The sequence below is a fragment of the Miniopterus natalensis genome, chromosome 22, assembly GCF_054644295.1.
Source record: "Miniopterus natalensis isolate mMinNat1 chromosome 22, mMinNat1.hap1, whole genome shotgun sequence".
Taxonomy (NCBI): domain Eukaryota; kingdom Metazoa; phylum Chordata; class Mammalia; order Chiroptera; family Miniopteridae; genus Miniopterus; species Miniopterus natalensis.
In genome coordinates this window covers 3,353,369-3,373,649 of record NC_142102.1, presented here as the reverse complement: position 1 = coordinate 3,373,649, position 20,281 = coordinate 3,353,369, and the positions used below count along the sequence as shown (strand labels likewise).

General features: G+C 43.2%; 1 protein-coding gene across 9 annotated transcripts in view; it reads left to right on the top strand.

Annotated features, from left to right (window-relative positions):
* Nucleotides 1-2,196: 2,196 nt before the first annotated feature.
* The window catches only part of MEF2A (myocyte enhancer factor 2A), an 82,463-nt gene continuing 64,378 nt past the window's right edge, over nucleotides 2,197-20,281 (top strand). For 2 of the 9 annotated variants that reach the window (XM_087829168.1, XM_087829165.1), the window contains exon 1: nucleotides 2,200-2,420. The gene's annotated coding sequence lies outside the window, so the exon portion shown is untranslated. Of the gene's footprint in view, nucleotides 2,421-2,788; nucleotides 2,979-3,482; nucleotides 3,726-20,281 lie in introns of those variants that run through there. The other 7 variants (XM_087829163.1, XM_087829167.1, XM_087829159.1 and 4 more) reach the window with 7 other exon arrangements.

Below are 20,281 nucleotides of genomic sequence, written 5' to 3'. Positions count from 1 at the left end.
AAACCCCTCTTGGTGGTCATTAGGACGGCTTGTGTTATGAGGCGTATCTCCCTCCACGGCCTGCGAGCCCCTTTGAAGCAAGGGCTGCTCTTCCTCCCCTCAGTATTGCAGTGCCCAGTACAGTGTGAGACCCCTGAGCTCACACATCTAAGTGCTTTAGAGAGGCCACAAAGAGTGGGAGGGCTGACAGGTGCTAGTCATCAGAGTAAGTTACCTCCAAGACAATATAAGTGCTCACACATGGTCTGCGTCACACTGTGTGCTGGAAGTTGCCGAAGACGCTGGGGTTCAGGTACGGTTCTGAGAGCTGAACAGAGGCTGCGATGATTTCCTAAAATTGGTTACTTTAATTACAAATAAGAGTGATTATGTTTTGCTAATGGATTTAGCTGTGTACTAGAATTCTTAAACTTACCCTCCCTCTCTTCCTCTCCCTGCAATTCTACAACAACTGCTTTGATTTCCAGCGGGTGGTGGGGAGAGAGGTGCTCTCCTAGGTGATGCAAAGACTCTTTTCATTGCTGCTTTGGCTGGACTCACAGCCAAGTTCTGTGTCTGGCTTTCTGGAGTGACCGATAGCGTTTGAATGGGTAGGAGGTGGTCAGTGTGAGCCGACTCTTCTGTGCCCCACTAGAGTCCGCGTTTGCAAGGGTGGGAGATGGGATGGAGCCATTAGAGTGTGAAAACCTCTTCTGGAACAGTCTGCTCTCCTTCCAGTCTGAAGGGCAGGCGGGAATGAGGGAGTCACTGCTCACGGTCCCCCCACCTCAGACCCTAGGCTTTGAAGGAAAAGTGCCAAACTCTTACTTTCCTGGAGCAGAGGAGCCAAATCCAGCTGGGCCTGCAGCGTCTGGCAGGTTAAAAAGCATGCATTTCCACAGGACTTGCTGAGTTACACCAAATTTTAACGTGTTTTAAAAACCTCCCTGCAGTCCCTGCTGCTGGCTCCTATGGACACTGGCATCGCGGGGCTCTGAGCAGCGCTCCCGGTCCGTTTGCGCGCACTTTCGAGCTGGGCTCCCCTGCACTGCACCTCCTTAAGGGAGGGGGCCTGGAGCCCCCTCTGCCTCTCACTTCCCAGGCCCGCCCCAGACACTGTTTCAAGTGCTGGGGACCGAGTTTCCCATGTTCATACGGAAATAAGCGCTGGGCTTTGTGCCGGGTGCCTAGGAGGGCAGACGGAGGCCATGCGGCCTGGGAAAGGCGCGGAGGCGGCCGCCTTGGGACGCGACGGTCATTCCGCAGGCGGAGCAGCGTCCCCGCCGCGCCTCGGACGGGCGGGTGCCGGGCGGTCAGCAGGCGGCCCTTGTGCCCCCTTCCTGGGCTCGGGGACCCCAGCGGGCACCCTGGCGCTCTGCTTCCCTTTCTTCTTCTGTAAAATGGGAACAGAAACTGAATCTAGTTCGTGGTGATGTTGTAAGAAATGATGCGTTCTGCTCGGCCCTGGGTTCGGCGCTCAAGGCGAGCGGCGACGCCTGTTAGTAACGGGAGAGACCAGGAGGTGGGTCCCTCCCGGCCCGGTGAGCTGGGCCGGCCAGGCCCGAGGGGTCGCCGCCTCCTGGGGCGGGGGCCGTGACCGCTCAGCGAGGTGCCCGCGGCGAGGTGGGAGCACAGGCCGGCCCTCCCGGGGCGGGGAGGCAGGAGGCCCGCGGGCCGGGGCCGGCAGGGGGCGTCGGGGCGCCCGGAGCGACGCCGCCGCGGGGGCTTCGGTTCCCGCGGAACCGTCTCCCCGGAGCCGCGGCCCCGCCCCCGGGAGCCCCGCCCCCCGGCGCCCGGGTTGGCTGCCGCTCGCGGCCACGCGCGGCCATTTGCCACGCGCCGCGTCACTAGCCGGCTGGGGCCGTTCCCTGCGGCCGGTCAGGGAGGCGGCGGGCCGCCGGGCCCGGGAGGCGCCCCACCCTCCCCAGCGGCCGGTGTCGCTCCCCGAGAGCGCGGCCCTGCAGGGAAGGCGCGCTCCGTCCCGGCGCCAGCCGCCGGCCTGCCCTTCCTGTGCCGGGACGGCTCCGACCGCCCGGAAACATAGTCCGCCCCCCGCGTCCTTGTGCGGCGCGCTCGCGGCCCGTCCCTGTGACCCCGTTAGCCCGCGGCCGTGTCTTTCGCGTTCCAAGCACCCCAGGGCGCACCAAGGAGACAGAGCAGCTCGGACAAGAAGCCTGGAGGGAGACGCGAGCCCCGCGCGGGGAGGAGACGGGCAGGCGCGGCTGGCGGAGGGACACCGCGCCCCCCGCCAGTGCGCACGCGCGGCAGGAACGAGTTCCGGTCTGGCCGGGCCCGTCGCCTAAAAATAGCCCCGGTGTGGGGATCCGTGCGCGGGTGTCCCGGCGAGTCCCGGGCTGAGGGAGGCGTCTCCGGGCGACGCGGGTGCTGGTGGCGGGTCCCGGCCGCAGCGTGTGCGCGCCCGCCAGCTGCTCGGAGACACGGTGAGGGCCGCAGGCTGTGGGGCTCGGCCCTCGGGCCCGTGGAGTCGGGGCGGCCTTTCACGAGGGGCGGCAGGCGCTGAGGCGCGCCGGGCGGGATGCGGGTGACCGAGGCGGGGAGCCCCTGGCCCGGGGGCTCAGGACAGGGCGGCGTCCGGCCGGCCGGAGGCCGGGGCGCGGGCCGGCGGCGCTGGGGCGGGTGGGGTGCGGGCAGGCGGCCGGAGGTGGTCGAGTCCGGTCCGCGCTGAGGGGCGAGGCGCTGGAGGAGGTGGGGGCGGGGTGCCCGAGGGCGGGCCCGGGTCGGGGGTGTCGCGGGCGGGGAGGGACTGGGCAGCTGGGCCCGGCCGGCGGAACCTCCGGTGCGCGCGGCGTTTGGGGCTGGGGGACGGTGGCGGACGTCACCTCCGTGAAAGTTGCAGGAGTTCCCGGGGGGCCCGAGCCTTTCCGGGGCGGGACCTTGCGCCCCGAGGCCGGGGTCTCCCCGAGAGGACGGACCCCCAGTGAGGGGGGCGTTCGCGCTGCTGTTCGACTTGAAGTTCTCCCGCGTCTCCTCGGGAGGAGGTGGGTCTGCTGGGCGGAACCCTTGGGTCCCAGCTCCCCGAGTGTAGATGTCAGGGCGGCGGGGTCGGTGTTTGGGGGCGGGGGTGGGGGGGCACCTGAGGGCGCGGCGCGGACCCTGCGGGGCGGAGGGGCGGCCGCGGCGGGGGCCCGGCTGGCGGCGCGGGCGGCCGAGCAGGTCCCGGTTCGCGGGGAAGCGTTTGCGTGATAGAAACTCTGCCTTTTTAGCTCGATATCGCCTTGGAACAGCGAGAAGTAAGTTAGATGACATAGTGCAAACAACTTTGGAGACAGCGAGCGCTTCTGACTTAGAATAAACACCCCCCCCACCCGCGACAGCGCGGCCCGAAGCGGTTCCGAGGCGAGAACCCGCCGCGCTGAGGGTCCGGCGGGCGAGCGCGGGTCGCAGGGGAGCCTGCGCTTTAGTTCGCGGGAGACGGCGTCCAGCAGCCGTGCGTCGGGGGAGGGGGCTGCCGCGACGGGTTAACCGTAGTACATGTATTTTTAAAGCAAATACCGCCTCCCGCTCGTGGCGCGTGTTTCCTACGCGCAGCGTGTGCCCCGCGCGCCCTGTGTCTTCGTCGCCGCCGGAGGAGAAGGTTCCCCGAGGCTGGAAGTGGGCGCCCGTTGCCCAAGAGCACTTTCCCTTTAAGAATCCAGCTGTGCTGCTTTGGCAGCTGCCCCAAGTCCTCCAGTTGTCAGTTTTAAAAATCTGTTACCTTGGCAGTACTTGAACAGTCAGTGGACAAGGTAAACAAAATAACTTAAAATATTTTTTTTTTTGAAAGCATAAGGATGGCATTTATTTTTAAAAATGTGAATTGAGGAATGGGGGATAAAAAAAACTATTGTGCTGTTAGGGCTTTTGTATGTCCCCTTTTTTGTGTTTGTTTTTTTTCTTGGGAGTGTGTATATTTGGGGGGGGGGGCTGAGTCTACTCATTTCTTAAACTGTATGGTAACTTTTAGGAAAAAAGTAAAACATGTTTTCACTAAAGTGGATGCCAATTTTAGTTAGACTTTATAGCAAATGTAATGAATTCGTTTGTGTCATAAAATATTGATTAGTTTGTTCTATGTGATGATGTCCTAATTGATTCTGGAATCACTTTATGTTTTCAGTGAGCATTATTGTAAAAAGTTGTGATACATCCTAAAACTGGGATTTAAGTACCTTGTAGACTCAGCCTTTAACAATTCGTGTTCAAGATTGTTTCCAATAGAAATTTAATTACCAAAGCAGTCAATTTCTTTAACTAATAGTAACCTCCCTAAACAGATTTGCTAATCTGTTTCGTTAAATTCACACTATTGTTACATGTGTATAAAACTATGGTTTTCTTCACATTGGAACAAAGGTGATAAAATTAATTCAAATTACTTTTCAGCAAAAGTGTTTTAAAATTGTTAAGGGATGTGCCTGGTGGGGGTTGTTCAGTGGAAGGAAAAATAGCTCATTGGGGCTCAAAAGTAATAAGTGTAATGTTACCATGTTGAATTATGGTTTGAGAATAACCTCCTTCCATGATTCTTAGAGTTTTTACGTTTCCTTAATAGGTACATGTGACAAAGATTGTTTCTTGTACATGCAATTGGAAATAATCTTTTAGAGATACGGAGTTGTTTGGAGTAGTGTTTTATTTTTGTATTACAGCTTTGTATTTTCCTTTTAGAATGTTGTTCAGGTTAATACCAATTTTATTAATAAGCAATAGCAATATCAGTCAGTAATTTGGTTACCAAGAGAGAAATAGTGAAGTGTATTCTGAGGGTGGTTAAGTAATTATGGAAATGTTGACTAGAACATGATTTTAAAGTTTGAACTGTTCGAATTAAATCTTTCGCAGATTTGTGTTCTGATTTACGCGGAGGAAGCTGTAAACAGATTTGTCATTGGGAAGTAGCATGCTGTCAGTCAGGTTTTGGAAAGCCGCCTATTTCTTCTCCCTTTACTGCTTTTAATCTGGCAAGAGGACATGTAATGATGATTGTCCTGGATTGTGTGTGGGCATTTATTCTGTCAGTAATCACATACTCCTGTTTTTTGTTGTTTGTTTAAAGATATACTCATGGCATCTATGCATGTTACAAAGTCTAGCTGAAGTTTTATCAGTGATGGGGCGATAAAAATACTGCTTTATGGATTGAAAATGATCAATATTGCTTTTTTCTAGATTAGAAAGAATCTGTGAACGTTCTTAGTAAACAAAGGATTGCCCTCTCAATGTTTAAGTAATTAGAGAAGTATAAATATAGAAAATCAAATCAGTCTTTCAATTAGATAACCTCCAACAAAAGAACACTTTAATATGTGCTGATTTGCAAGCCCTTGTGAAGGAAGACTTTCAGTTTGTCATAAGATCTTGGTTCAGATCTCAGCTCTACCACTGTAAAATCCAAAGGAAGTACACCACCTGCTCCTTGGGATTGTTGGACTTAAATGAAATAATAGGTGTGAAAGTTTCTCACACACTGCCTGAAGCTTAGTATACAAAAATGTGCACTCCCTGATCTCCCTTTATTTCTTGCTCCGTATATTCCTTCCTTCCAATAAGATTATGCAGGTTCTTTGCCTAGTATCTGTATGTGTAGTGTCCATGACAAAGGACTTCATATAGTGTATAAATACAGGAGAATGCACATATATTTGGGATATGATATCCCAGCCTCTTAAATTCATTGTCAAAGTATACATAAAGGGGGTCAGTGGAGGGGAAAGGGGGACATCTGTAATATTTTCAACAATAAAGGTAAATTTAAAAAAAATATATATATACATATATATACATAAAATGTTTAGTTGGCTCTTCTACATTAGATTCTTGATCTGCAATCATTGTTTGATTCTAACCTTCATAATGTCCCCAAATAGTAAAAAAAAGTTAGCGGTAAATACAAATATTTTCCCTATTCTTCAGTGAAATATATCCTTTAGGAATTAACTGTGTCTTCAAGATACAGTAATTAAAATTTGAAAGTAGAAAAATATTTTTATAACATACCTGAAACAGGTATATTTTAAAAACAGCTTTTGTTTAGTAGGTAGCCTACAGGGTGTGGCAAAAGTAGGTTTACAGTTGTGAGTACTCGAAACAGTTTATTTTATTATTTATTAATTTTATTATTTTCTATGTAAACAACTGTAAACCTACTTTTGCTTCACCCTGTATAATTTTTTATACTTCATTTTACCTGCTTTGTGGAACCAAGTGAATTTATCGGTGTGTGCTTTATCTGTGTACTCTATAATCTGTGGACCTGTGTCCAGTTTATTATAATTGAGCATAAACCCACTTGTTAAGTCTCATGCATAGCACCTGATGAGTGTTGACACATAGTTAATAAATATTACATTTTAATATAAATTTTTATTTACTGATTTTAATAATTATTGACTAAATTTAACTGACATTTATTGAACTTAATATTTTAAATAATATCAAATTGTCTTAGTAATCACTTTGAGATGAAATCATAAGCATGTAAGTTAAAAAATTAGCTGGTTTCTGAGGTGGAATGCCAATATTTGAACATTGGTGTATGACAGCAGGCAACTTATTTCTGAAGTTTATTAACTGCTGGTGCTGAACGCTAGAGGAATTGTTAACATGGGTAAAAAACAGACACTAGTTCATCAGACTTCTAATAAACATCAACCAAAGCACATCTTTTTATGGCTGTCTTGAATCAGTACTAATTTTATTTTCTTCCTTATACAAAAATATAAACTTTAGCCTATGAACTTTAAAATAATTGAGCTATCAATAAAGTTCTGTTTTGAGAAGTATTTTGGTAGTGGGTGATAAATTTATACGGCATGAGCTGGACCCTTTTACCAGGTTATTTTTGTTACCAGCAGCATGCTTATGCAGGTGGACTTGGATTAGTTTGAGTTATGGTTTGTGACCCTTGGAACAAAGGGATCCTCTTCTTTTAACCTGGGAAGGTAACTGGTGGCTTATTAAAACAAGGTGCTCTTGCATTGACTGATACTGTGTTTGCCTGTCTCACCTCTTATTCCCGCCCCTAACAATCCATCTTTTACATCGAGATGGGAATTGTATTTCTAAAATTTAGACCTAAATGTCATTCTTTTAAGAAAAATTTTGAAGGCATAGAAAATCAGTAGAGAGACAGTCATTTACGGGATAAAAGATTGGCCTCTAAAATCATACTGTCTTAGAACATCCACTCTAGTACTTTGTGTTCTTTGGCAAGTTCTCAGTCTTCTTGCGGCTCAGTGTATAAAACAGTGGTTATAATGTTATCTGCTTCGTGGAGTTGTTGAGAGGATTAAATGAGATGTGTATTGTAAAGGCTTTAGCACAGTACTTGGTACCTAAAATGCAGCGATTACTACTACTGCTATTGCTGTTATTTTAGTCATGGTTCACTTCATAATGATTCTTTCCTGTCTTTCCAGGTTCATTGTCAGGCGCTACCCTTCTACCCTTCAATGTCTCTGACCCAGTTAAGGCCAGCTGTTTGCTCTTCCCTGAAAAGGCCATGAATGCCGATGATTGCCACTTACATTTTCCTAGCCCGGAATTTTCCCTTAGTTTGATATCCACTTGGAAACCTAGTTTGAATTTCAAACATAGTATTAGCCATATGACTACAATATAGCTAGCTATTCAATTCTCTCCCCCAGTCGTCTTCCTCCCTCCTACCCCAAGTCTTGGTGTCACAGTACACGAGCCAAAAACTTAAGATATCTTTCTGGATTCATTTATTTTCTCTCAGATTCAGCCTAATCACAAATTCTGTTGTACCTTGAGGGTTTATCTTGAGCCAGCCCACCCCCCTCAGTGTTCACTGCCACCTTCAAGGCATCTTTCATCTCTTGCATGAATTACTGCAGTAGCCTCCTCATGGGACTTATTTCTTTTCTTGCTCCTTACACAGCAGCCCTTGGATTATTTTAAGAGTTAAATCATGTCATTTCTCTGCTTACAAGCTTCCACTGATTTCCCTCCCATTCCTCTCCAAGTAAAGCCTGTCCCCCTTTCCCTGGCCTGAATGATCTCCCCCCTGCTCTTCTTTCTGCCTCTCATAGTTCTCCTCAGTCACTGGGTGCCAGCTGCACGGACCCCTCAGTGTTCTTTACACTCCCTGTGCCCTTATTTTAGGGTCTTCTGTGCTTTTTGTAACAACTACTTGAGGTGCCCTTCATAAGACTGTTTTGACTAAACCCTTTGGAACAAGGTTCACCTCTCACTCCTCACTCAGACCATCCTGTTTAATGTTGTACTTCATTAGTTACTGTCTCACACATCTTGTCTATTTCCTTTAAGATACTTACTGTAATTTATACATACGTTGTTTCTGTAGTTATCGCTTCTTTATGGTCTTACTCCATTACCTGAGTGTAAACTCCATGAAGGCAGGGCCTTGTCTCTTGTTGGTAGCTGTATGTCTGGCATTAGCACACTAGAATAAACACTGTCTTAGAGTATTTGGAGTATTTTAATTGATGTCATTCTCTTCTGCTTGGCTGAGTTCCTACACCTAAGACGATCCTGCTCTGCTCCTGTGATCAGTACCTTCCAGTCTATCATGGTACATAGTGAATGCTCAGTAAATGATGAAGTTTTCCTAATCAACTAAAAGGATCAACCACAAACTAGTTTTCCCAGTCTGCGTTTAAAAACGATAAAGGTACTTTCTGGACTATAAAATACTACCTTACGAATTTGTATACTTATTAACATATTGTCATCAGCATTTTGGGTCAAGGCATAATCTCAGAGCTGTTGAGCACAAGTGGCATTTCCTGCTATTCCGTTTTGCTTTCTCGCTGGGCAGTGAGGAGCCGTCTTGCTGAGGGCTGTATTTCCAGTTTAAAATGCCTGTCCCTGTAAAAACAGTGTTAGAAAGTGTGATTAGTTACTGGTTGCTCCTTACTGTCCAACATCCTCTCCATTTCCTCCCTTCAGCTTAGCCACCTAATTTTGTGCTATTTCAGGAAGGTTGGGGGAGAGACCCCGCAGTTGAACACAGTATACATGAAATGCAACACTAATTCAACTGGATTGCTAACAGAGGTTTGTGAAGAGCTTTTGTGGCCAACATTAGGCACCTAACCACTATTTGAAATCGTGAAAATCATTCCACATTTTAAGCAGCTGACTTACAAATGGGCTTTTGGAATATATCCCATTTGCAACTTGGGGACTACTTTAGCAAAACGTTTGCTTTGATACTGAAAACCTTTTTCTTAATGGTGTTAACCTTAATTTGACATGGATTATCAAGGGAAAGGGAGAGAAGAATCTGGGAGTTAAGATTTTGTTGTTAAGAAATTGCTCAGTTCCCCAAAGTAAAATCTTAGTATTGGCAGAAAGATTTTTTTGTTTTTTTTGTTTGTGTGTTTTTGTGTGTTTAACTTTGTTTTGGAAAAAACTTAGAGAAAAGTTACAGGAATAGTACAATGAACTACCATATACCTGTCACCTAGAGTCACCAGTTGTTAACATTTGGCATGTTTGCTTTATTATTATTTGTATTTATAGAGCGGCCCAAAGTCTGGAAACAGATATTAGTATTTATTTTATTTACAGTGTTAAGCTCCTCGATATACTCTTCTGGAGTATACCAGAGACGGGCCTTTGCTCAGTTAAACTCAGAGGCTTATCATCGGATGCAGAACATCACAGACCCATACAAGGGCTAGATGGACATGCTGCATTAGCTCACTGTGTACTCAGGTAACAAGGAAACCGCACATTGAACATATCTTCATGTCTTGTACAGTAATAGCAGGAATCCACTCTATAGATCTCCTTTTGCCTCCTCTCCTTCCTCCTCTGTTTCCCCTCTTCCTCTTATAAATATTTTATTATGGAACCATTTGAAAGTATTTTGTACACCTCATGATCCTTCACCCCTAATTGCTTCAGCTGCTGTCTTCAAAGAACAAAGCCATGTTCTTACAAAACCATAGCGTGATGGATTCAAGAAATTCAATATTGAAATCTCAATTGTGCCAATTATGTCCTTGGATAGCATTTTTCTAATCCAGTATCTATCGTAGTAGAGTCATCATTGGATTATAGCTGTTGTATCTCGTCACTTTTAACTCGAAACAGTCCTTCACCCTTGTTTTTCTTTTTCCTGTCGTGAAAAGTTTTGAGCACAGGCCCTTTGTTTTGTAGGATGGCTCGGTTTGGGTGTGTCATACTGCTGCTTTGTTGTTCGATTCTGGCTGTGCGTTTTTGGCAGGAACGCCACATAAGTGATGATGTATCCTTAGTGCACCTCATTAGGAGGCAATATGATGTCAGTTTGACCCGTTGATGATGTTGACTTGGATCACGCAGTTAAGGTTTGCCGGCTAGTTTTCTCCATATAAAGTTATCAGTGTCATCTTTGTTGTTATTGAATTATTTATGGGGAGACACTTTGAGACCATAAATATTCGGTCCTCCCTAAACTGCCCACGTGGCAGTGTCAGCATTCATTGATGGTTCTTGCCTGCATCAGTTACTGCACAGTGGTTCCAGGGCGGCGTTTTTCTGTTCCTTCCTCATTTACTAGTTGGCATTTTATTCCTTTGCAAAGAACTTTTCCTTCTCATTTGTTTATTTAATATCAATGTAAATTCATAGATTCTTTTTTTATTAAGTAGGTTATGCCCTATCACCTGTTAGCACAGGGTTCATTTCGATGTTCCGCACTAACTCCCATTTGGCCAGTGGGCGCTCCGTCAGCTTCTCTCATTGACTGCTTTGACACGTTCCGGTTGTTTTCAGAGTCCTTCCGTCTCTTGGGACAGTAAGTTCTTCCACACTCATTTTCTGCCTTTCCTCCTGCTGGTTACAATCGGCCATTTCTTCAAGGAGTCCTGGTTTCTTTTTTGGTAAGAGTATTTAAAACCAAGAACTGGGCAGTGGATATGCTTGTTGATACTGAGGTTGTGTTGTTTTCGAGCCCTTCCAGCTGTCCAGGATAAGAGATTTTGAGTTTATGCTGATACCCTGGACAGTAGATTGTAATTTCTCTTTACATTCCTGAAACTCCTTAGAAGAAAGTCTTTTCCTTTGAAAGTGTTAACAGTTTAAATGACTACTTTCACCTATTTTTTCTATTTGATTTTGTAATGGTTGGGTGTTGTTTCCCAAAAAATTTTAAGCTTCTTTGGAGTAAGAATCCTATTTTAGCCCGGCAGGGCGTGGCTCAGCGGTTGAGCATCGAGCTAGGATCCAGGCGATCGGGATTCGATTCCCAGTCAGGGCACATGCCCAGGTTTCGGGCTCCATCCCCAGTTGGGGGGTGTGCAGGAGGCAGCCGATCAATGACTCTCTCATCGTTGTTTCTCTCTCTCTCTTCTTTTCCTTTTCTCTGTCTGAAATCAATAAAGATATATTAAAAAAAAAAAAAGAAACTTGTTTTATATATCTATATGTTCAGTGAATATGTTCCACAGGCTGTGAATTTAGTTGATATCCATATGTTGTTTATAACATGTAATTATAATAATGACTCAGTATTATCTTTATTACTTTTATACCATAATTAAATATTCTTATGTTTGTTACAACATTTTGGGTAATTTTGTGGATTCTTTAAAGTGAATTGGTGATTCATTTGTTCTGTTTTTAGTAACTCTGCTATCCTAGAAGAAATGAAAAACTTTAAAGTTCTTCAACTTCAAAATTTAAAACCCTAATTCCTGAGATTAAAGTTTGTAATTAAAGAACATCAAAATGCCTAGTCTTGGCATTGCCATTTTATAGTGTTTTGTTCTTCAGCAAGTAATCACCTTTCTGGCATCACTTTAATTATAAAATGAGATGATATCTAGATCCTTTTTAACTTTACATGCTTTATACCTAATTAACATTGAATTGTTTATGAAAGTAAAATTAAGTGCCACAAAGTAACAGTGGAAAGAATATTGTGCTCCTGAGCCAGGAGTTCATTGAGTCTTAATTCTTAGTAAACATTGTGTTACTTCAGCAATTTATTTCACAATAATGGCCATTACCTTGCTCGTTTAGTCCACGGGGCTAGGTGATGAGGCATAGCAACGGAACAGGCGTGGCTTTCACAGATGGATGGGAGTGTGGACATATGTAAATTTATAATCCACTTTGCTATGTGCTCGATGTGGGCATTGCAGAGTTCCCTTGAAAAACAAAGAAACCCCAGGGCGATTCACCCAATTTCAAGGAGGCAGAAAATTTTATTCCAGAAGTGACCCCTTCAATTTAGGTTGAAACCTGCAGAGTGCATGGGACAGTTCCGTGAAGGGGGAGGGGAGTGTTTACCAGTAACCGGGCCAGATTGTGAGGAGCCCTTAAGGTATGTGAAGGAATTTGTACTTAGGGAGAATGGAAGCATCCTTAAGCCCTGGAGGAGGTTAATTAAAAAGATAATACTGATTGCACTGTGGAGAATTCTTTGGAGAGGGTTAAAACTGTCAGGCAGGGGGAATAATTAAAGGGTGATTCAGCAGATTAGTTAGAAGGGGTGAGTTGCCCCGACGAAGGGAGTGGGATGACTGAAGAACTTGGGTTTGAGAGAGAGACAGGCGGCAGAACTAAAGGGCTCGGTGATGGGGGAGCATGTGGAACGTGAAGGAAAGAGTTATGGGGGAAGATGAGGTGTTTGGGCAACTGAGGGAATGAATGGGCAGCTTATGAAATTGGAAGCAAGAGGAGCTGGCTTGAGAAGGTGATGTGTTTACATGTGAGAGGGCCTGGATAGGTAAATAGGCATGTCGGAGAGGGGAGTATTTTACTGTCAGAGGCGGAACAGTTCCTGATCATGACAGGGCCTAAGGATGTGGCCATGAAATGGGTGTTGAAAGAGGAGTGGAAGTGAAGGAATGAAGGGGGCAGGGGACTGAGAGGATTTATCTGTTTACAAAACGAAAGGAGAAGCTTTGATATTAACACATTCTGTTTTGTCTTTGTGATCTGGATTCTTTTGGGAAGTACTGATGATACCTTTTTAGAATGTCTTTGAGTTTGGTTTTGATGCTTTCTTACGGTTCATTTGGGATTTTGCATTTTTGGTTATACCACCACAAGAGTAATAGTACCATACCAGGGGGTACGTTTTATATCGGGGGTATATCATGTCTTATTATCGGTGATGTTAATTTTGATCACATAATTAAGGTGGCCCCTGCTAGTTTCTCCATTGTAAAGTTAGTTTTTCTCTTTGGAAATGATAAATATTTTGGGGGAGAGTCTATGTTAAATTTCCTGTTCCTCTTCAGACTTTCACCCACTCATTTTAGCATCCATCAGTGGAACTTATCTACAACAATTATTAATGTAATATTTATACCTAATGATGATTTCATAGTTTTTTCTTCATTTATCAATTGAGATTCTTCTGTAATGAAGAATTGTCCCTTCTCCATTTATTTAGTCACTTATTTATATTAGTATAGACTCAAAGATATTTTATTTTGTATTTATTTTGTATTGTATTTATTTTGTATTTATTTCATATTATCATGTTATTGCTCAGATCATCCAGCTTTGGCCATTGAGAGCGCCTCTGGTTGACATGTCCTTTGACATGTCTCCATCCTTTCTAAGAATTTCCTTACTTTCTGGTACTACAGGAAACTGCAGACTCAACTTGTATTTTACCTGTCCCAATCCTGGAATCTTCTTTTCCCAAAAGCCCTGACTTTATTGGAGGATGGCATTTAGAAACCAAGATCTGGGCGCTAGGTGTGCTCATTGCTACTGGGGTGTCATTGTTTCTAGGCCTTCTCAATAGAGCTAAGGTGTATAGGTGTGCGTCCTAACCCACATGTACACATCTACAGTTGGTTCTATAATGTGGCCTATGTGTTCCTAAATTCACTGAGCTATGTGAAGTTGTGCAGTAAATACCACAGGGTTAATGGGATAAGTGGAGTTAGAGGAACAAACTAGAAGTCTTTGTCAGTGACACATTAAAGAGTAGGAACCTAATAAGCCTATTTAAAATAGCAGCATGGTTTTAGATATGTTAAATGGTTAAGTAATACATAAATACATAGCCAATATGATGTACTTTATTATGAAAAAAAAACAAGTTTACTTATGTGAGTGTCACAAGGGTTGTGGCTTGTAAGTTACTGTGAAGTGGTGCATCGGGACTTATCTGAAATCGGATGAAGCATCACACCAGGTGTCAATGGATGTGGCTCATAACACCTGCAGCGGACTGTGGCAGCTCATTTTTATTTGAATCAATTCTCCCTTGGATGCCTGGCAGTTTGTTCCTCACTTCTGTAAGAATTATTAATTTTTTTCCATTTCCTGTCTGAATTCAGCCAGCTTTTTTGTATTTGGTCCATTTTTGTTTTTAATGTTTGAATTTTTGATTCAAAGTGGTTTTCATATCTTCACATGCTCATTTGAACATTTTAATTCTCTTTGGAGTACTGAGTTACTTTTCTACTTTGGGTTGTTTTTGGTAGGGGATTTTCCTCAGTTCATATTTGTCAAGTTCCGTTTCCTGATTTTCTCGATTTCACATTTCCTTTGTTCATTTTTATGGTATTGGGTGCTTTCGGGTGTTCCTAGTTGAATGGTACCCTCCTCTGTCAGTATAGAACTGTTCTGTTCAATGGTTTTTATTTGTTTTAATGGTCAGAGAAGAGTTGTAAGACTTCCAGTATTATGATTCTCTTTGGTCTTACAAGACCTTAAATTTCCCCCTTTCGCCCGGCCGGGCATGGCTCAGCGGTTGAGCGTCGACCTGGGATCCAGGCGATCGGGGTTCGATTCCCGGGCAGGGCACATGCCCGGGTTGCGGGCTCGATCAGTGACTCTCTCATCATTGATGTTTCTGTCTCTCTCTCTCTCCCTCTCCTTTCCTCTCTCTGAAATCAATAAAGATATAATAATAAAAAAAAATTTCCCCCTTTTTCTTTTGCCCTTTACTATCCAGTCGCCAAGGACGTTTCCCCTTTTACCTGCTTTCTTCTCCAGAAGCGATGTGTTGCAAAGTTGTGCCCCTTTATGTGCCAGGTAGCACCTTAAATGGTGCCTGTTCCTTTAGATCATCAGAACTTTGAACTTCCTTCCCAATTCTGATCCAGTAGACAAATTTGCAGTATTTTCAGATTTAGGATAGATTTATATTTTTGGTGGTCCTTGCAAACGACCCATACATAGCTGCTTTGCTAGCCTCCTTGCCACCACACCTTGTGTCTCAGTAGGGGTGGAGGGACAGCCTGAGACATCAAGTGCTGGGATTTGGTGAATTTTCTGTTTCATTCCGTTATTTTGCAGTATCAGCATTCTGTGTCTTCAGGCTGTGCTGAAAGTGTGGTTTTGTGTAGAATTTCCTTTTCTTTTGTTTTTTTCATATGGTTTAGGGAAATATTTTTAGAGTTACTTAGATATTCTATCACCATTGTTCTGAATAAAGTCTCTACTTTCTGGGGAGAGGGAGTTGGACTCTGTTGATCCATGCCAGTGATTTTTAATTGGTGTGCTGCAAGAATTTTTAAAACATTCAATACCTGACTATTTAGTCAGGGGCACTGACCTTTTCCTCGGATTGTCAAATTAAAAAATGACAACAGCCAGCAACAATAGCTGTCCTGTGTGAGTGAATCAAAATTATACCTTTTTTTTTTTTTTCAGATTGGCAAAAAATAAATATTTTTTGGTGTGCTGCAGAATTTTAGTAGTTAGTTTGTGTGTGCCATGAGATGGAAAAGGTTGAAAATCGCGGGTTTATGCTGTTAGTGCTACAGAGCTTTCAGTTAAGACCTGGGCAGTCAACTTCCACTGGTGAGCTAGAGACTCTAGAAAGTACCTTGTTGAGATATAAGCTAATTAAATATAAATGCTCTGACTGCGTTCTGATCACATGGAAAGGCAAGTTCTGGGTGATTGCAAGAGTCTTAAGTGCTTTTTTTCTATAAAGCAAGGTTATTAATTCAGAGGTCTCTTTCTGTAATGTATATTGGAAATGCCTTGGTTTTATAATAACACAGATGAGTCATAGGCATATATTCAGCTAAGGGCTTCTTTGGTACATCTTTATTCTAATGGCAATTGAATACATGAAGCTTTCAGAAAAGGTAACTTCTAAACTTAGGATTGATCTGATGGATATTAACTTCTTTGAAAATTAAAGCATATGTACTTCTTTTCATTATTTTCTACCCTCTTTTGGTTTTCTCAGTTGTATTTTATGATCTTGATAATTGTCCTTTGATTATAATAAATGGTAGGCGTGGCATTATTCCTTGACTCTAGTCTGCTTATTGTGTTTAATAAGGTGGCACTATACCTGTTTAGTGTAGCTAAAGTTAATCGGTTCTCTTTTATGCCATTTAACGTGAGAAATTTAACATAAAGTTGGAATTATGCATGGGAGTTCTTAATGATTGGTTTCTAGAATTTAGTTACTTAAAATATGTATTACCTTTAAGCATTTTTCCCCTAGAATTAAAAAGATTTTTTTGTCAGTGTTCTATGTTGTAGAAATTGACTTGTTTTATTAGTCATTTTATATTTCTTTTTGTAAAAATATCAATCAGGATTAAAGGGCATATTGACTTTAAACATCAGAAATCTTTCAGAATATAAATTAAAGTCTTTTGCTATTAATGATGTGTCTTTGGAATTCTCTACCTGGCTTTCTAATGGTGTTTAAAGGCAGTCAGTACCTATGCCCAGTTGTCTGTCTGTGGAACCTCATTTATGAGCTTTCATTTATTTTTTTCATATTTTCCATAAGTTTTAGAGAATGACAGGCTCTTTATACATTTTAATACCCCCCCTCCCCCCTTGTACTTTTAACTGGTAAATACAGCAGCCCCAACGCAGTGTCCATGGTGTGGCTCCCTCGCCCCCTCTTTTGAACTCTACCCCATATATCTTACTGCTTTAACTGTTTCTCTGTTGTGGATTCTGAAATATAAACACACAAGGTACAGTTCTTTGCTTCTAGGAGGTAATGGCTTAGGGAGGGTAAAACCACATTAATTACTATGGTTTATTAATTACCAAGTGATTTGTAAATCTTGGGCACTATGAGTGGATTAGGGTGTTCAGGGAAAGAAGGGCTCAGAAGTGATCAGGGATGCTTCATGGGAGAATTGGTGTTTGAGCTGGATGTCAAGTTTTATTGTCAGATGTGGAAAAGATACTCTACACAGAGAAAACAGTTTGAATGAATGCTAAAACAGGGAGGTTAGAGGTAAGTGTTGGACACCATTTGGTTAGGATGGAGGGCTTCTCAAAAGAAGATGGTAAAGTGGGAAAGAAAGAGCTTGAGGCCAGATTGTAGGACATCAGGAATGTTGAGCAGCAGGCTGGCTTTTGTTTTTAGGTAAGGAAGAGCTGCTGAAAGTTGTTAAAGCTCAGAGGTGACCAGGGCCGCCTTTCCGTCACTGTGCCCGTCCAGGATAAGGAAGGTCCTGTGTAACTGTCTTACTAACCAAGCTTGGCTCCTTCATGAACAGTGCTCAGCAGCACTTTTCAGCCAGCACAGTGCCGGCTTCATTCTTTAATTTGATTGTTTGATGGGGTTGGTGGGAATGCGTGCCTTTCAGGTAGAAGACAGATGAAGATAGATTACCCTTTTCTCCTCTGTCCCACTTCTTGATCTCTCCTGGACCAGACCCAGTGCTGTGCTCTCCATGAAGAACTAATTCCTTCCAGTTAGGGTTTTCTTTAGAAATCTCATAGTGCTTTGTATCTGTTTGACCATACGTACCATGTTTGACCTTACACTAGAGGCAGTAGACGTCTGGACACCGCATTGAAGGTTTTTGTGCTGTGACTTGGTTATTGCATTCTTTTCATGTAGATTCTCAGTAAATACATAATATATGAATCTCTTAAATTGCTGTCTTTCAAATGACCCTATGTTTGGCACTTTGCAAAATTGGGATTGAGCTAAGGTTTTGAAAAAATAACTATAAGTCATCTCTATCCCTGCTAGTCTAAATCAGTACTTCTCAACCTTTTTTTCTGCTGTGAGGCAGAGTAGGTGAAATTTTGACACCCACACTTCCATGGTTTACTTACCAGAGAAGTACTGTAGTAATTTGTAACTGCCACAGCTACCCCTAGAAGGTGTTGCAGATGTAACAGGTAGCAGAGAAGTACTATAGGAATTTGTAACTGCCACAGCTACCCCTAGAAGGTGTTGTAGATGTAACAGGTAGCATAGAATTGCAGTTCTCAGGGCAGCAGTTACAATTCCCCTCAGTTCTCTCCCACTTAAGAAGGCGCATCAGAACCTAAGCAAAGGTGATGCTCTGAGGATGAGCTGAAGCCCCTGTCGCTATTTTGTTTCATGGTTCGAACCAGCACTTTAGAAGTATTAAATTATTTGCAAGAGAAATCCCAAGTTACAGTATCTTTCAAGATAACTTTAAGACCTTTTGGATTTCTTCTTTCTCATTAGTTCGGGTGTTTCTGTTGTTGTTTGTTTTAAAGGGGTAGAACCCTATTTTAATGTGGATTCGACTGATAACCTGGATTTTACTCCTGGATTCCATTTCATTTCTATCAACTTTAGAGTTTGCGTCCCTAAAAAGACCTCTGAGCCCTCTTTCATGTCAAAACTTTAGGAAGTTGCAGAATATCATGAATACAGTGTCCAAACTTACTCTAGAGTCTGGCCAACATCCTTAGTAACATGGGCATCTGTTTGACACACTTTCCCAGTTTACGAGTCAGACTGTTCAACCAAACTGCTGGTGTATTTTTTTGCCATTATGTTAAATGCGGAGTGTCACATTTTAAAATGTGCTCAGGTTAAACTTTTTTGTGTGTTTGTGTGTGGACAGAATGTGCTGCTTGTTACTAGAGTTCGGGTGGTTGAGGACTGTGCAAGCGATAGGTTCTGGAGTATGTGCCTGAGAAGGGTTCCTGGGAGTGTTGGCCCTTCAGGTCAGGCTGAGGGGCAGGACAAATGGAACTTCAGCGTTTGAGAAGTCACATCTTTCACTTGACATATGACAGCATCACCAGAACATTTTATCAATAAGAATATTAATAATTAATGTGAAAACTATCAGTATGGCTGGAGATTATGAATTAGGGGAGATGATAAATTATTTGGGAGAATAAATTATTAGGTACTAGTACTTTATCTAAAATGCCTACTAACCTGTGGCATAGAAATAACAAATACGTGTTTCACGGTGGGGAAGGAGTTAGCTACCAAATGAAGTGAGATTATAGAAGAACTCTGAAGACATTCTAAGCTAGAAATGAACACATACTTCCACACAAAAACTTGTGTACCAGTGTTCATAAGCAGCAGTATTCATAACAGGCAAAAATTGTAAAAACCCAAATGTCCACCAACTGATGGATGAATAAATAAAATGTGATACTTCTATACAATGGAATATTATTTTGCAATAAAAAGGAGTGAAGTTCAGATAACATGCTACGACATGGATGGATCTACATGAATGGATCTTGAAAACATTTTTGAGCGACGTAAGCCAGTCACAAAATACTGTACATTGTCCAGAATAGGCAAACTATAGAGACAAGAAGTAGATGCCCCACTGCTTAGGGCTGCAGTATCGGCGGGACTGCGCGCATGGCTACTAGCTTTCTTTTGAAGGTGCTGAAAATTATCCGCAATTAGGTGGTAGTGATTGCACATTCCTGTGACTATAAAAAACATTCAAGTGTATACTTTAAATAGGTGAATTGTATGGAATGTGAGTTACATCCCAGTAAAGCTGTTTGGTATTTCTTTTAAAAAGAGCAGAAGCTGTGTGAAGAAATGTTTTGGGCCTCATGGGTAGTTTAGGGGATATTGATGGAGGTGGAAGGGCATAGGGACAACGGACATATCTTGGCATTAGTGGACCGTCATGTATGACACAAATGCTCCCTTCTCTGTCCACTAGCAAAGAATGTGATAGGTTATGTTTTGGTGGGGATTATATAAGAACCAGCTTTTGGACCTTGCTCAGCCTGGAATTGTGCATAATTCCCGTTGACAAGATTAGTTTTGCCTTTCTCTTATCTTTGCATTTTTTTGGTCATGTTAAATTCACATGCTTTCCTATTTTCAAGGTAGCTCCTAATTGTGTTGTTCCCATCTGTCTATCCTGCACCCTGTTTTGCTTTTTTTTGACACCTACTCGAGTTTATGTCGTCTTTCGCTTCCTTACCTCCTGTAATTGGAACAGTCCCTGGGCGCTTCAAATCACTTCCTTCCTTAAATGCTTGCTTCTGTGAAGTTCTAGTGACTGAAAGGTATTGTTTCTTGTGACTTAGTATCTATTTATATGCTTACAAATCTTGTAAGACCTTAGCAGTATTTTTTTCAATTTTAGTACCAGCTATTAAATGATTCCAA